This window comes from Xenopus tropicalis, chromosome 1 (assembly GCF_000004195.4).
Source record: "Xenopus tropicalis strain Nigerian chromosome 1, UCB_Xtro_10.0, whole genome shotgun sequence".
NCBI lineage: Eukaryota > Metazoa > Chordata > Amphibia > Anura > Pipidae > Xenopus > Xenopus tropicalis.
The window spans coordinates 173060391-173077720 of NC_030677.2; the positions used below are offsets into that span (position 1 = coordinate 173060391).

The 17330-nt window shown below is 39.1% G+C and overlaps 1 protein-coding gene across 2 annotated transcripts in view; it reads left to right on the forward strand.

Moving 5' to 3' along the window:
* epb41l4a (erythrocyte membrane protein band 4.1 like 4A) overlaps positions 1-17330 on the forward strand; it is a 121642-nt gene that overhangs the window by 22859 nt on the left and 81453 nt on the right. Inside the window, exon 1 of one of the 2 annotated variants that reach the window (XM_012960217.3) lies at positions 1250-1569. The exons of the other annotated variant lie outside the window; for it this stretch is intronic. The gene's annotated coding sequence lies outside the window, so the exon portion shown is untranslated. Of the gene's footprint in view, positions 1-1249; positions 1570-17330 lie in introns of those variants that run through there. 2 annotated transcript variants of the gene reach the window in all.

The window sequence follows — 17330 nt, forward strand, 5'->3', positions numbered from 1 at the left end:
TACAAGTTGCAGGGAGTTGTTGCAGGAGAAAATACCAAAAAAACCCAGTTTAGGTATCAAAGTACAAGTTGCAGGGAGTTGTTGCAGGAGAAAATACCAAAAAACAGCCAGTTTAGGTATCAAAGTACAAGTTGCAGGGAGTTGTTGCAGGAGAAAATACCAAAAAACAGCCAGTTTAGGTATCAAAGTACAAGTTGCAGGGAGTTGTTGCAGGGGAAAATACCAAAAAACGGCCAGTTTAGGTATCAAAGTACAAGTTGCAGGGAGTTGTTGCAGGAGAAAATACCAAAAAACAGCCAGTTTAGGTGTCAAAGTACAAGTTGCAGGGAGTTGTTGCAGGAGAAAATACAAAAAAAAACCCAGTTTAGGTGTCAAAGTACAAGTTGCAGGGAGTTGTTGCAGGAGAAAATAAAAAAAAAAACCCAGTTTAGGTATCAAAGTACAAGTTGCAGGGAGTTGTTGCAGGAGAAAATACCAAAAAACAGCCAGTTTAGGTGTCAAAGTACAAGTTGCAGGGAGTTGTTGCAGGAGAAAATAAAAAAAAAACCCAGTTTAGGTATCAAAGTACAAGTTGCAGGGAGTTGTTGCAGGGGAAAATACCAAAAAAACCCAGTTTAGGTATCAAAGTACAAGTTGCAGGGAGTTGTTGCAGGAGAAAATACAAAAAAAACTCAGTTTAGGTATCAAAGTACAAGTTGCAGGGAGTTGTTGCAGGAGAAAATACAAAAAAAAACCCAGTTTAGGTATCAAAGTACAAGTTGCAGGGAGTTGTTGCAGGAGAAAATACAAAAAAAACCCAGTTTAGGTATCAAAGTACAAGTTGCAGGGAGTTGTTGCAGGAGAAAATACAAAAAAAACCCAGTTTAGGTATCAAAGTACAAGTTGCAGGGAGTTGTTGCAGGAGAAAATACAAAAAAAACCCAGTTTAGGTATCAAAGTACAAGTTGCAGGGAGTTGTTGCAGGAGAAAATACCAAAAAAAACCCAGTTTAGGTGTCAAAGTACAAGTTGCAGGGAGTTGTTGCAGGAGAAAATACAAAAAAAACCCAGTTTAGGTATCAAAGTACAAGTTGCAGGGAGTTGTTGCAGGAGAAAATACAAAAAAAAAACAGTTTAGGTGTCAAAGTACAAGTTGCAGGGAATTGCATGTAAAAACAAACACATTTCTTTTCATTAGGTACAGTCTATAGAATAGACTCCTTTAGTATGAAAAACGGTTTTTTTGGCAAAATATTATTTTTCAATAAAGAGATTTAAGAGGCTTACTTACAAGGATCGAGTCACAGACGCTGCCAGCCAAGTGAACAGCTTTTCCGGAAGGCTGGGCGGGGCTGGGAGCAGAACAAGAGAGAAGGACCCCAGCGTGACTGACGTGGGCGGGGAAATGACATCACCAAAGTCCCCGCCCACATCTCACGCCCACTCCTCTCTCATTGGCTGCAGCGTGTCTATGGGAAAGAAGTTAGGGCCGGCGGCCCGAGCTGAAGATAGAGACATGCTTCTGGCAGGAAGCCCTGTGGATGGGAGGGGCTGCAGTGTTTCAGCAGGGATTTAACAGCCTTCTTGAAGAGTAAGTAGAAAATAAACTTTATTGTATTCAATTTTTCTGTGTTAGCTGCTTTTTAAGATAAAGTGAAAATTTATTGTATATGTCTCCTTTAAATATAAATCACAGAGCCCTTATTAGAACTAGGGAACTAAAGGTCCCCATACATGGGAAGATCTGCTCACTTGGCAATCTCGCCACCTACGGGTGGGCGATATCGGGGAGCTTGAAGTTAAAAAAAAAAATAATCCGATCGTTTGGCCCTGGGGCCAAACGACCGGATTATATAGGCGGCAATGGGGCAGTCCGACTGGATTTTCTAACCTGCCCGATCGTTATCTGCCCAATTTCAGGCCAGATATCGGTCGGCCAGCCCGCTCGTTTCTGTCCCTACACGGGGGCCTTAATTTCTACGTTCATTTAGAACACTATTCTTATTATTCTTTATACACCACTAGCATATACAGACTTGCACAATTCACTACCCCAGTGGAGTTTAAAATCTGAGTTCCCCATTCACACGTTATTGTTTTTTTATCAGGAGCCAATTAACCTGTCTGAATGTTTTTTTGGGTGTGGAGAAAACCCTTACACACACAGTGAGAACATATAAACTCTTTGCAGAGAGTACCCTCTATGGAATCAAGTAGACATGAATGCTGCAAGGCAGCAGTGATAATCATTGCACTTCTTATGTTGCAAGGTACAATTTTTAGGCTTCTGAAATGGCATTACAGAGCACAAATGGTCCAATATCGGCTTTATTGTCAAATAAATAGGTTTCAAAGTTCCTAAAACCCAGTATTTATTTATGTGTGCAGTCAGCATGAATGTGTATATAGCTGCGCATTAAGACTCAATGCATTTGTCTCAGATTCATGTTTGCCAAAATATGTATGTATTCTTAGGGCTGTGACAAAAGGGGAGATTAGACGACATGCAACAAATCTTCCTTGTTGCGGGCGACTAATCTCCCTGAAATGCCATCCCACTGGCTAGAATGTAAATCACCGGTGGGATGGCATATGCGGCAAAAGTTGTCTTGAGAGGAAACTTCGGCACCTTTGGCAAATTGCAGCGCCGCGTATGCCATCCCACCGATGATTCTAGCCGTGGGATGGCATTTTGGGGAGATTAGTCGCCCGCAACAAGGAAGATTTGTCAACCTGTGCTTATCCACAGCTGACAATCTGCCCCATGTGCCCTTATTCTAAGTATAATATTGGCAGATAAGATTTCTCACAATATCTGTACATATGTATGGGCTGCCTAGTTGTTACAGTAAGACTGTATCAAGCAGTAACATGCCTAGGACACTGAAACTGTTTTATTGCATTAAGATAGATGTGATTTGTAACTAGCTTCTCTGTACTTTTCTATGTTTTATGTTGCTTACTTGTCAGTCTGCAGCAACCTTATTTTCACTTTAGCACAGGTTCTTTCATAATAATCACAAGTTGAACTTAGTTGCAGTGGCTGTGGGTGCAGGAATAGAGAAAAGCTGATGGCAGCGTAAGGGTTCAGTCCCCATGTGGCATTAGCCTAAAAGGAGTTGCACACAGACAGATATGCTATGCCATATCAAACTCTGTGAAAACATGCTGGTACTGGAATTGCCCTAAATATTAAATTGGTAAATACAGAAGTCTGATATACAGTATTTTCCCACTTTATGACTGGCAGGACATGCTTAACAAATTGGTGCATTTACCAAAGCATTTACTTTGGTTTTTGTGTTAATTTGGCAGAATGTATTAGATTTCTTGAAGCAGTTGAACTCCATTCTGAGTTTTAGGGTTCTAGAGCTCAGCAACAGCACAGAACTCTGGTTGGTATGACAAAACAGTCAACAGGGCAAAGTGAATAAATCTGACCTTCAGTAAAGTTAAACCCTCCTTAGAAATGGGTTAAATTTTGCATTAAATCACTCTTCATTGCATATTCTTCAGCTCCAGGGCCCATATTAAGTACTTTGCAACTCTGTGCAACAGTTTTAGTACATTTTCACACAATAAATATAGCTCTTGTTTTTAAGTCTCCAATGAAAATTAATTTTTTTCAGTTTCATGGTTCTCTAATCTTTATTGGAAATACACTCAGGAGAATGAAATTGCTTTGACACTAATGAGTTTCCATTAGAGACAGTGCATTAAATCATGCCAAAAATGGCTGCATCGCTGTCACGCACATCTTATAAACAGTAACTCAGCACATCAGTCATATACACTGTAGTATTTCCCTTTTAACAATTTCCATAATATTTATCTGTAGCCACAGACAGATATGCAAGGATAGCAGAAGAAATAATTTCATTGGATGATGGGTAATGGCACCTACAAACAGGTGGATACTGTGTGCCAAATCCATTTGCACACTTTCTTCAAATGCAGTTGGTTATTGACATTAATATGAATATGTAATCTGCAGCCAGTGGCATTCCCCAAATTAGCTCCTTATTTACATTCATGGTCATGTCATTTAAAGGGATGTGACCATCAAAATGATATATGTTTATGTACACCAAGAAAAGTCTGTCATCCCTATAATAATTTCTTCTCAAAATGTTATAGTAACTTGTACTAACATTTTGCACAAGAATAAAAACCATCATGTCTTGCTTTATAGCAACGATTCTAAACTTTGGTTTTAATCTCCATTATTCCAGCGGGATCATCAGGGCTACATTTGGCCCAGCAGTATAACACCCCCAAATGTTCAGCTATGCACCAATGAAGTATTTTGTGAAAACAAGCAAATAAACTGCCAGTGCTTTGCTATTTTTATTTCCCGCAGCCTGTTGATGTCTGTAACAAGTATACAGGTAATGATTTGCACCTTTCATATGTGGCAGAGAAAGCTTGTTTCCATTTAGCTCTTTATCTTAATAATGACTTTATACAGTGCAAGTAGTACAGATATGTGTGTACCAGTAGATAATGATCTTAGTCTGTACCAAATGTATCCCAGCATGCTAATTCCCAGCAGGGCACAAGCCTATTGTGAGGGATCTTAACTGAGAAGCAAGATCAAAATGTTGTACCCCAATTATATGCATAAGGAAGTGTCTTTTGTGATTTACTTAATGGTTTAAAAACTTCAAACACAATTTGAGAAGCAGAGATGAGGAAAGGTGGAGGAATGGTTATAATCAGGTTCAGGATAGGAAATCAAGAGGCACGAGATGGGAATGAGAATTATTTGAATCTTGAAGGCAGGTCATAATGGAAATAAAGGAGTGAAAGGAGAGCATAGTAAACAGATAGTAAATAGGAGGGAAATAATAAAGATCGGAAAGATTTTAAATGGCTGTTTTAGGAGGGGAAGTGACACAAGTTACATGGTAGCTTGTATTTAAGTAAAGTAGTAAAATTAAAGAAATGTCAAGGGGCTTAGGTGTGGGAGAATAAAATGATGTAACAAGTGCATAAATAAACAGTTAATTACTAGGTAGAGATAAAAATAACCAGGGAATGGATTGTGGACAAAACACAAAACCATACCAGATTTGCAAACATGAGATGTTTTAGGACATACCCTTAGTCCTCATAGGCTATACCTTGGTCAATCAGCCACCCCCTAGTGTTCCACAAATACCCATACTTTTCCGGTATGGTCTTCCCAATAAAAGCTGCCCACTCTGCCCTTTAGGACAGAATCAGCAGCTTGTTGGCCTGTTTATGGTGTCAGTAGATGGGCCTGTCTGAAAGTTTGTTGACTTTTGCGGGCAACTTTAGGCTACTCTGTGGTGCATATGTTTTTCCACTGGTGATTTACTTTAATACCAGTGGGAAAGCATTTTCAGGAGATTAGTCGCCCATGGTAGGGTAGATTTACTCACAGGTGACTAATTTCATGTGCCATCACCCTTACAACCTACCTTTCAAAGTCTTACAGACATTTCAGATACTTACAACGCCAAGTCAGGATGGGCCAGATGAGTGCTGGAGGATGATGCCAAAAGGACATCTTACACTGAGAGCTGTGCAGCAGGCAGAAGTGTATACTGTCATGGTACCGATAAGCTGAGATGGGCAGCTCAACATCCTTCCCTCGGAGACAGGAGAATTTTGTGGTTGTATTCATGTTATTGCTGACCTGTATGTTGATTGTTTCACTGACGTATCTTTTGTCAAAAAAGTGGTTAAAATGTACTAGGGCATAAAAAAACTTTTAAATAAATATTTATTAGTGTGTTGCTCTTCCATCTGGAGACAGCTACTTAGCATAGTTTTCTGTTGTACAATGGACACTGGCCATGAAGCCAGTTTTATTGTGTAGAATTAGATGTGACAGTGCCTTCTCTTTGCCAGGGAATGTTTGCAAGCATAGCTGTTAGCTAACAGGTTTTGTAAACAGTTGGGTAAGGACTTCATATCTTTGTCAATGACTCAGATCACTGTGCTTGGATGGTTAAACTCCTCTAGCAACTGTTGTGAAAATACAACTCATATTGCATTTCCCTGAAACCTGACACAGGTATTTTCACACGTGTTGCCTTGCAGTGACATGCTGTATGCGTTTTTTCCTTGGTATACATATTAATGATGCCTTGTATAAAAGTGAAGTGAAACTCACTTCTTTGTACAATGTACAGACACATTTCACAATCACTGGATATACAAATATGTTTATTAGTATAATAATAAAAAGTGTTTCTTGAAGACAAGTTGCTGCAGTAAAATGCCTAGAATTGTCTCCCATCAAACTCTATATTGTATTGGTGACTGACACCTAAAGAAAGGAACATCTGCTTGTAACCTCGGTTTCTCTCATCACTGGAATGTGATAGTGGGAGCATGGAAACCAATCCACATAGTTCACTTTCTAAACCTGACTATGGTAGTTTTTAGGGGATGCCCTGAGTTTGTACAATGTAGTTTTAAGTGGTTTCTAATAATTCTGTTAATGATATATCTGCCCAGGGCAAGGATAACATTGGTATGCCCCCACACCCAGCACTTTTTTGGGTGTGTCTTGATTGTACCTTCTGCTTGCATCTAAAGGTGACCATTGGTCGTTCACTCTACTGACGTTAAGAGCTGAATCATCAGATATGTAGGTAGAAATAATAGAATTCTAACCCTATCTGATGATTCAGCATTAACAAACAGCCAATGTTTTTCAGACCTGCCGGATTGATGAGACGACCAATATCAAATTCAATTCAAATTCAAATTTTATTTGTCACATACACAGTCATACAATTATGATATGCAGTGAAATGCTTAGACGACTACTATTAATGACCTCAAATTAGAATAATATCCAAGGCTTTTGCTGATATCGGTGGCCTCATCCCCCGACCATACATGAAACGAATATTGTACGAAACCAAGTTTTGTGTGATAATATTGGTGCGTGTATGGGCACCTTTAGGTCTACAGATGGTTCACAACACTACAATTACGTGTCTTGTGTATTCAGATTCTCCTGCCTCCCTAGCCCATTGTAGTACCTGTGACATCAATTGCTTAAATTCAGGTGAAATTAATGGTACTTCCCCTCCCTTTAGTGTTGTGTAGTGTAGTACCATCTGTAGACCCCTACATTGGGAGCCTTGATGTAGTATTGAATTCTTCTACTGTTAACCCTCATCCCTGTGGTGAAATGAACTTGAAACATTCTGATAGTGACTAGCTGTGTCCTTGTTTTTAAATTGACTGCACATACTGTTTTTAACTATAACTAAATAAAAGGAAAGAGAAGGAAAGGCATTTTGGCATTTCATTGCCAATAGATTAGCCACAATAGTGCAAGCTAGAATGCTATATTCATTCTGCAGAAAGCTTTATCATACCTGAGTAAACAGCCGTAAAAGCTCCCTGTGTTTGTTTAAGCTAGCAGTTGCCATTTAGGGCTCTGGCACTCGGGGAGATTAGTCGCCCGCGAACAGGGAGTTTTGCTGCGGGCGACTAATCTCCCCGTGTGCCAGAGCCCTTAAGCTTGGTCAATATCTTCAGTGCTGCTGGTAACATAGATTACAGCAGAGAGGGAAAGGGAAGGACAGAGAAGGGAGGGGGCGAGAGAGAGAGAGGAGCAAACTGAGCAGACTTGCTGTAGCCTGAATGATTTTTCTAAAAGAAAGTACTCAGATACTGAAGAACATGTGTACATAAAAGAAGAAATGAAATCCTGTGTTTCTTTTGATAGAGGGCTCAGAACTTTTCTGTGAGTGTTTATAGCTGTATTTACATAGACCTTTCTGACAGAGCTTACAAAGTTTTCCTTTCTTTCCTTCTACTTTAAGCTTTCCAAATTTTCTGTCATGAGGTCTGAGATTTACCAGACAAAAATTCTTTCTGATCACTTTACTCCTTTTTCTTTATTATGATATTTTGATCATGCACACCCTCTGATACTCATTATATTTTCGAGTGTCTGTGCTCTCTAGTTATTTTGGTAGGGAAATCAAAAGTAGACTGGGTGAAAACTTGTTGCAATTTTACTGTATTTATACCCTCATCCTAAATAATATACATGCATCCTTAGGTTACAAATTGAACTCTTTTCATGAGAATTATAGTGCCGCCATGCAAGGTATCTAGGGAACGGTTAAAGTACCACCATAATAATCACCTAAATTGTCAACTCCAATGGGGCAGGGATTGATGTCAACAATATATAATCGGTGTAAAGCTCTAAGGAATATGCCAGTGCTATATAAATAAAGAAGAAGAATGTTTATATTTGTCTGGGCAGAGCTGAGGAGGGGTGAATGTTTTATTTATGTCTGCTAGAAAACCCTTGTTTTTTATAGTATAACCGGATTAAATGAAATAAAAATATATACAGGTATGAGATCTGTTATCTGGAAACCCATTATCCAGAAAGTTCCGAATTACAGGAAGGCCATCTCCCATAGACTCCACTGTAATCAAATAATTCACATTCTTAAAAATAATTTTCTTTTTCTCCTTTATCTATATATATATATACTGTATATTCACATAATCACTTAACTCAAAGTACTAATGCCCCCTCAAGAACCAATACTGCTAAAGGCAGGACATCCCATCCCCTCCACAATACACTAAAGCATGGCAGTAAACAAGTCCAGATTGGGATACAAAATAGGCCCTGGCATTTTAAGTATGAAGAGACCCAAACAGTCCCCACCAGCCCAATAAATAATGACAATCTATGGCATCTTACAGCAGCAGCCCCTCACTTACCAGAACCTACAGATTACCAGTAGTAAATGCTCTTTTCAACTTAGTGTCTATAGGAATTGTTTTCCCCAAGAAATGATTCCATCAATGGGCACTAAAAATACACTAACAATTACACAAATGGGTAATAACCAAAAAAAAAAATGTACTCGTATATAGTAAGATATTTGATCTTATCTATACATGCCTAATGTGAATTTTTGGGAATTAGTGTCTTTAGGTTCAAAGTGCTCATTCCAATGGAAAGGTAAATTGCAAAGTCAAAATAAATAAAATGCTGTGAGGGGTCTGTAATTTCTGGAAAACGCTTTATGCATTTTTTGTTGCTGAAAATAAAGGTGAGTCCTCTAGTGCAGGTGGGCACTGTGCAAATGCTCCTTTTGCCCATTTAATAAAGTGACCCTACTTGTAAATATCTTTTAGACAAAAGTATTCTAAGCAACTTTGCGATTGGGGTATTTTTTTTGGCAGTTATAAGGCTACAAGTATTTCTTATTTTAATACTTCCCTTTATATCCAGTCCTGCTTCAGGCAGCCAAGGCTGCCTGAAGACCCCTGGCTGTCAAAGCTCCCACCCCACCCTCTACTCTTACTACCAGGACAGTGACCACTGCACTACACCCCACCCAGCCCCTCTTTTATCTCCTCTTGCTCCTGGTCTGCTGCGCTGCCAGACAGCAGCTGTATATGACTGGAGTCCCAATTTCCCCTGCTGCTGTGCCCTAGGCACATGCTTTCTCTACCTACCCCTAATTCCTTCCCTTTGGCCCACTCCCTCATGTAGCACCCTGGGTATACAGAGGTGTGATGTAATAATGTTTTAGGTATGGAGAACAGTGGGCATGAGTGCAGGCTAGGACCTGGAGCAAACTTGGCACTAATGACCATGAGTCTATAGGTACCTTAGTTATTATGGGGAGAGTCTTGGTTTAATTTAGGTAATAACGCTTTACTGTCTAATATGAATGGTCACATATAATAGCAGATATATCATGAAATAATTTGCTATTTTAACCAAAGTTGGTAAAATGAAAAGTCCCAATTTTTAACATTTAATTCCTGTTGGATGTGTGATATGAATTATCTATGCAGAGCATTGTCTGTGCCCCAGTAACTTTGTAAAATGAATACGCATTTCAATAATTGCTATTATTCCCAATGAAGAAAGACACTGTAATAGGGCTTCAGGGATTACTTTTGAAGTCAATATTTCCTTAATTGGGGCATTTGTATAGACCTTAAAATTAAGCTTTCACGTTTAACTTTTCAGCCATGCAGAAAATTGTTAAGTTGCATGTCGATGTATTTTTAATTGTTCTCTTTGAAGTGAACATTTAATGGTTGGTGAATGAACGACAAAAATCCCTTCAAACTTATTATTATATTTTGTCTAAACTTTCATTGTGCTGAAACTTAAAAGCTTATTCATTGGCAGAGTTGACAGCCATTGCGGGTCTCCTAAAGATAACTGCAACAAGTATTTTTGAATAGAAAAATATAGGAGGATTATGGCCACTTACTTACCTAGTTTTTATTACATGCATTTTCAGCAGAATTAATCTTCTTTGTCCTATAATATTCAAGTGAGTTTTTCTTAGTAGTAGTTACCCTGTATCTGCATCAATTATTCACGAAAAGAAGAAATACATAACTTATTAAACCTACTGAAGTATGCTGTCAGGATTCTCAGGCCAATTGCCACCAGTAGATATTTAGAAGCAGGTACTGGGAAACAAAAAAACCAAAAGACTTCTGTTGGATACAGGCAGGACAGGCTTCTATTATATTTGATGCAGGCTGAACAGAAAAAGGTTGGCACAGAGTGCAGGTAGGGCATCCAAGACAAGCGTTGCTGGTACTGGTAACAGGCAATATAAGTAAAAGCTGAAAGCAAGGTAACAAAGTGATAAGAAGATCAAATACAAGTCCAGCCACAGGTCATGGCAGACAGAGTTTAGGATACAGAGTTGGGAACCAGGCATTGTCTTGAAACTACGCTGTGTTGTGGAATCCATGATCCATGAAATATTTACATAATATATTACACCCGTGACCTGCATTCATGTTAGTATATGGCAAAATAAATCCCTGGTCACTTTTTTACTATTCAGCTGATGTGATTCACAAATGTGCCACATTTAGGAGTGTGCCCAGTGGTTACGGTATATTGTGCCCAGTGGTTACGGTATATTGTGCCCAGTGGTTACGGTATATTGTGCCCAGTGGTTACGGTATATTGTGCCCATTGGCACAGCAATAGGACTCAACTCACTTCTGCTTTGGGGTGAAGGCACATGGCGCTACTAGTAGCAGCTACTTGTCACGGCTACTAAATGCCAGAAAACACACTGTCATGGACAATACTGAGAATTGCCTCTGCTTAAACACACGTTGAGACAATTATCAGTAAATGATCAGCATTGTCTGTTTCTGTAGCCATGACAAGTAGCTGCTGCTAGTATCTCCGTGTGTCTTCACCCTAAGGGCAGTGGCACATGGTGAGATTAGTCGCCACGACAAATCTTTGCTATTGCGGGTGACTAATCTCCCCGAAATGCTATCCCACAGGCAAGAATGTAAATTGCTGGTGGAATGGCATACTCGTCGCTTCAGTTTTCCAATGTCGCCTGGAGTTTCCTTGCGAGGCAAATTTGGCCGACCGAATCGATGCATATACCATCCCACCAGCGATTTACATTTACATTATATGGGGTGATTAGTCGCTAGCGATAAATCTTTGCTATTGCGGGCGACTAATCTCTGAAATGCCATCCAACTGGCAAAAATGTAAATTGTTGGTGGGCCACTGTCGTTATAGTTGACAAACTAATATAACCATGTCACTATTCAAGATTTCTTTATCTTATGATTACTTGTTCCAGCATTTAGCCTCTATTTTGTGTTTGCAGCTAATAACTGAGGTCAGATTGCTATGCGAGAAAGTAACAAGTTACATAGATGACTTTATGTCCTTGTTAGACTGTTGGCTATTACTATAAATCTAATCTGTGGTTTGAAGTGAACACTGGCAAGTTCCCTCCTGTCCACTCTGACATATTGGGTGAATACACATTAGAGCTAAGGGGTAGAGTTAGTAGAAGTGGGCTGAGAAAAGTAAAACAATTAAAAGACAAAGAGAGAAAATGTAATGATAAATAGCATGGAAGGAAAAAGTTTAAAATATGCATTGTGTTGTTTAAAAGGATCCCCTCTGCTGTTAAAGGTTGCCTAGGACTGTAGCATGACAAAGATGTAATGCTGCATATTGAAGATCCATGAAATGTATATATTATATAATACACGTGGTACTGGAATTATATTCTACATTACTGGGCTCAGTGTAGGGTGCTTGCTTATACCAGACAAAAGGCAGGTTACTTTCCGTGGTACATTTTTAGTAGACACCTTGGTAAGTCAGTAGAAGCAGGCATCTCTGTATCTTTAAAGAATCTTAGGAAATAGAAGTAGGGTTAATGTGGGCATTTTATAACATAAATACTAGATATTGAGCAGTTCTCAACAACTATTCCCTCACAGTCCATATCAATCTTCTTTATTGTGTGCACCTTGCATTCACTGTATAACTGTGTTTATGACGTTAAAGCTTTAGAAACACAAGAATGTTAAGTATTAGTACTTATAGTCATACAGTAGGGTCGAATTTCACTTTCATTCACTTTTTAAATGTTTATCAAAGTATAAACACCTTGGTTATTTGAATGGAGGCTTCTTTACCTACCCACAAGTGTCTTGCAAGGTAATTAGATCCTTTTCAGAACTTCAAACATTGCTGGATTGAAAATTGTATCAAAGTTGTATCAAAGTAAAAAATAAAAAGATCCCTGTGGTTTATTCTGCACAGATGATATCATCATCATTGGTAACGGTGATAGAAGTGTAGTATATGTAGTGTGCACATCATGTAATGTGCTTTGGGTCCCACGGAAGAAAAGCGCTTTACAAATGTTTTGTTGTTGATGTAAAGAGAGGAACCAGGTCACTGGTTGCAAGTCTAATTCTAAAATAGGAGGCTAAAGGTTCCAGCTCATGTGATATGGACAGGTTTCATTTGCAGCTCTAAAGAGCCATCTCTTTAAGGCAGGGGATGGCTTCTGGGCAGCCTTGTATCCATTTGTCCTGTACTTGGTACCTTGTGTACACTTCCATGAAAGCAGGCTGAATAGGCATATTGGCACAGAGCTCAGGTTTCAAGGAGTATGTGTGTATATACACAAACAGCTTTGTGATCAGTTTTTAATTGTTTGCAGTTTTGTGGTTCTGTTTGTAAGAAGCCCTTTTTTGTGTGTCCTGTTTTTCCCTGTGTACAACTCGTGCCAAACAGGTGTTGTCAGTTGTCAACAGCAGCGTATGGGTTCCACGGCATCAAATTGTATGATGAGCTTTAGTTTTAAGCAGATCAGGTTTTTTTCTTTTTCTTTTTGCCACCTGCCATGACAGGATCCCTTTAATTTAAAGAGTCCGTATAATCCTGTTAAAACATAGCAGTGCCACTGTTCCCCGTGCAATAATTGACAGACATTTCCAGCAACCTTGGTAATGGTAAACAGAGGCCAGTGCTGGAGTTGACATTTAACGAACTCTGGCACTATTTGTGAGTTCTTTTTTTTTTTTTTTGTCATAAGTGCTCTCCACCTGGTTCAACATTAACTGAACATGCACGGGAACAGAATGGGACTATAACAATAACACAGATATACTTCTCAGTGTTTTGCAACATTTACATGAACACATCTGCAAAGTATTTGCATTCTTTCATATAAAGGATATCTGTGATATGAGGATATGAGAGACGGGCAGGGGAGCATGATTATGTTTTCCCTACTTCTGTACGCTGTAGATATTACACCATAGATATGTGATAAAAAATGCTTGACAACTGGGAGTTTTCAGATAAGTGTTTTTCCCATAATTTGGGGCACTGTGCCTTAATGCTACTAAAGTATATTAAACAAAAAAAAAGAAAAACTCCAGGATTGCTTTGCCATCAGTATGGATTTATTCTAGCTTAGTTATCATCAAGTACAAGTTATGGTCTAATTACTAGAGGAAAAATTAGAGTTGGCACCTTCTAGCTTTAGTAAGTCTGGGCTTTATGGGGACATTGCACTGCTGTAAATTTGGAGCTTTCTGGATAATACATTTCCAGATAATTGATCCCCATACGTGTACTACTATTAAGAGATTTCAGACCTGAGGTTAATAATGTGTAGACTTCATGAGAGCTGATAATGTGGCGATATGCTATTTGCAGGCTAAACCACGTTTCAGTACTACTTTTACTAATCATATCTCTTTTAGGGCGAAAACACACGGGGCGATTACTCAAACCGACTAATTGGCACACTTCAAACAACCTGTATTTAGTTGCTGCAACTTGTATAATAATTTATGACCCCTAAGGGCTCTGGCACACGGGGAGATTAGTCGCCCGAGAAAAATCTCCCTTGTCGCAGGCGACTACTCTCCCCGAAATGCCATCCCAACCGCGAGGATGTAAATCGCCGGTGGGATGGCATACGCGGCGCTGCGATTTCGGGCGACTAGTCTCCCCTTGCAGATCTCTGCGATTAGTCACTGCGACTGAGTTTTTAAAAGTCATGGTGACTAATCTCCCCATGTGTCTTTGCCCCTAGGGTGAAGACACTCAGATCTATTAGTAGCAGCTACTTCTAATGCTACTAAAATACACAATGCTGATCATTTACTGATAATTGTCTCTACATGTGTGTTAGAGGCAATTCTTAGTATAGCCTATGGCTGGGTATATTCTGGCGTTTAGTAGCCGTGACAAGTAGCTGCTACTAAGTAGCTCTGTGTGTATTCACCCTTAGTATTACAATGTGGGACCATAACATTTTAGAGATAAAGCAAGTCCATCCATCCAAATCCATGCCACTTAAAATAACTGAATCTAGTTAAACTGTATATTGCAGTAACAGAAGCAGTATCAGTGGGAAACACTTGTGACTATGTTAATTATTGCCTGCAGCGCTGCTGGGAGACATCAGTCATGGTTACTGAATGAGTTACTTCAAATCTCTAGCCATTTAGACCTTAGATAAAGGATATTTTAATTGTACAGCAGTGGGAGGGAGCTTGTTTTATAATAAAACTTAGAGATACAAAAGCGTAATTTCAGGACTGTATGGTATTCCTGTGGAATAGGAAAGGGCTAATAAGCCAGTTTTATAGTAGCATTACACAGTGATTGTCTAGGGGCAGAAAGCAAAGGTTTGGATCCCAAGGGAAATGGTACATGGGGCATTCTCAGGCATATTGCTGCTGTGTTTTTTCAAAGCCCAATATGCAAGGACAAAGTGACCATGGCTGCCTCCTCATGCATTGAAACCAGATAAACATAAATTCACAGTTCAACCCAATAGTTTGCCCCTTCAGGATGTGATGCCGGATATACACTTTGCCATAAAATTCCTTTCAGCCTCAGCACCAAAGATTATATGAGCCTATTCATAGTCTGTCAAAACATGTTATTTGTTACAAAAAAATAAGAACTTACCATGAAAAAATGATGTTATATAATATACACAAACCATATATATCTCATAAATTATAGCCATCAGTTATAATCAGTGCTTGGAGATGTAATTTTTTTCACATGACACTTATGTATTATACTGAATAATGTACCCCCTGTTGTAAAATTTGTGGATAATAGAAGCCACGTCGGCATTCTGTGACCTGTATAAAATATATAATAGCAGTCTGCCTTTGGTAATTTTACTTTATATGGTCATGGAACTCCTCTGCGACCTATAATATCCGTATATTTTACATTAGAGAGGTACATGATTCCCTATATAAATGATTATGCACACAGTATATAATGCGGAATGCATTACATTAGATAGACACAGCATTATCCCTATATTGCGAATGAGTTATGTGATGTAAGGTAATGAAAAAAATCAGTAGAATTTGTGTTATTCCTTTATTTAACCAGTGCTTCTTATACTTCTGATTTGAGGCAGATTGCATATAAATTCGAACAGCAATTTGACTATGTAGTAATTAAGGTATGTGCTTTGGGACTGTGCTTGGTGAATTATCTCTGTCAGACAGCAGGCACATCTGCAGAGAGTAGCACTCATTTTGTGCCATCAGCCTTACATTAATACCTTGCCATTGCCAGAACTGCAGCTGTGTCTACATTCTCTCAACAAGTGAGATAGCAAGAAATAGCACATTAATCCTTAATGTCTTCCTTTATAACAGATGCTACTGCAAGCTTAATGGCATTATACAATGTACATTACCAGACCTTGTTACGGGAACACATTCCTTATTTAGACACCACAACAATGTTCTAGAAGTCTGTGTAGAGTTGAATAAAAAATGAAATAGGCATCCAGGTCTTTCTATATACTTTTGATTCTAAGCAAGAATAGGCCATTTCTTTTTCCCTATGAGTACAATCAAAGTAAGCCAGCACTCTACTGAAAAGCCTCTGTATAATGAGCTGCTCATTGTTTAAAAGCCTAACAGGTAGGGTTGCCAACCTAGCTGGCAAATCACCAGCTAGTGCCAATATTTCAGATTTACAAGCAATATACTTACCTGTAAATTTGTAAGGGTGGCAACCCTACCTATAGAGTCCTCCCTTTCCCAACTCTGTCCCACTGCTGATCACCCCTTATAAGCAGAGGCCCACCCCTGCCCCTCCATTTTCATGGTCAGCCCTCCTATTTCCCCACCCTGTTACATGATGCTGTGCCTGTAGGTGACATCAATGCGCACCTCCAACCCAAGGCTGGTATGGTCATTGAATAAAGGTGGCAACCCTACTAAAAGGTTGTAGCTGGGGCAAGGCAGGAGTATATTCATACAGAAGGCTTCTCCATGGATTGCTGATTTGTTTTGATTGTGTTCACATGGGCAGGAGGTACATGTGGTGTTATTTTCAGTTGCCAGTTTTGCCCTGGCGGCAGTACAAGAAATAACAAAAACCATGCATATTTCATATTTAAAACAATAGGCATTTAGTATGTTCTGAACAAACAGTATTCATTGCACTGATGTTAAAAAAAGGCAGAATACTGTTTTCGCCTGACATTTGTGTCTCTATTTTATTGACTTAAATTACACTTTGGAAAATAATCCTTCAACACAAAACTTGAATGGCTTGCCCTTAAGAGCTGGAGGAGGTTGTTCACTGAGAGCTAAGTGAAGGATTTTCATTGAGAGTCAGTGAAGGATTTGTATCTTTCATTTGCTTTGTTCACTTCACTATCTTCTTTTCTTACCTAAAACATTATTATGTTGCGTGTCCTGGCCTAACAGCTTTCTGATTGTGTACTATATCAGCCTTGATAAAAAAGACGTTTTTGGGCAGCTCTGTCTGTCCACTAATGGCAGGCTTTTTACATTTCAGCTCCCACTGCTAATATCGAAACATAATTTATAGCAGACTAAAGCGACCTTTGTTTTTTTCCCTGAAAGCTCTTCTGATAGGCATCTAGGATAAATGTACTGTGCTCTACAGTTTCTTGGCAATATGAAGCCTGGGATACTCAAGTATTGTAGTAGTGTCTACACATTAATGCACTTCACAAAATTAGCAGTTTGTATCCTGTTTCC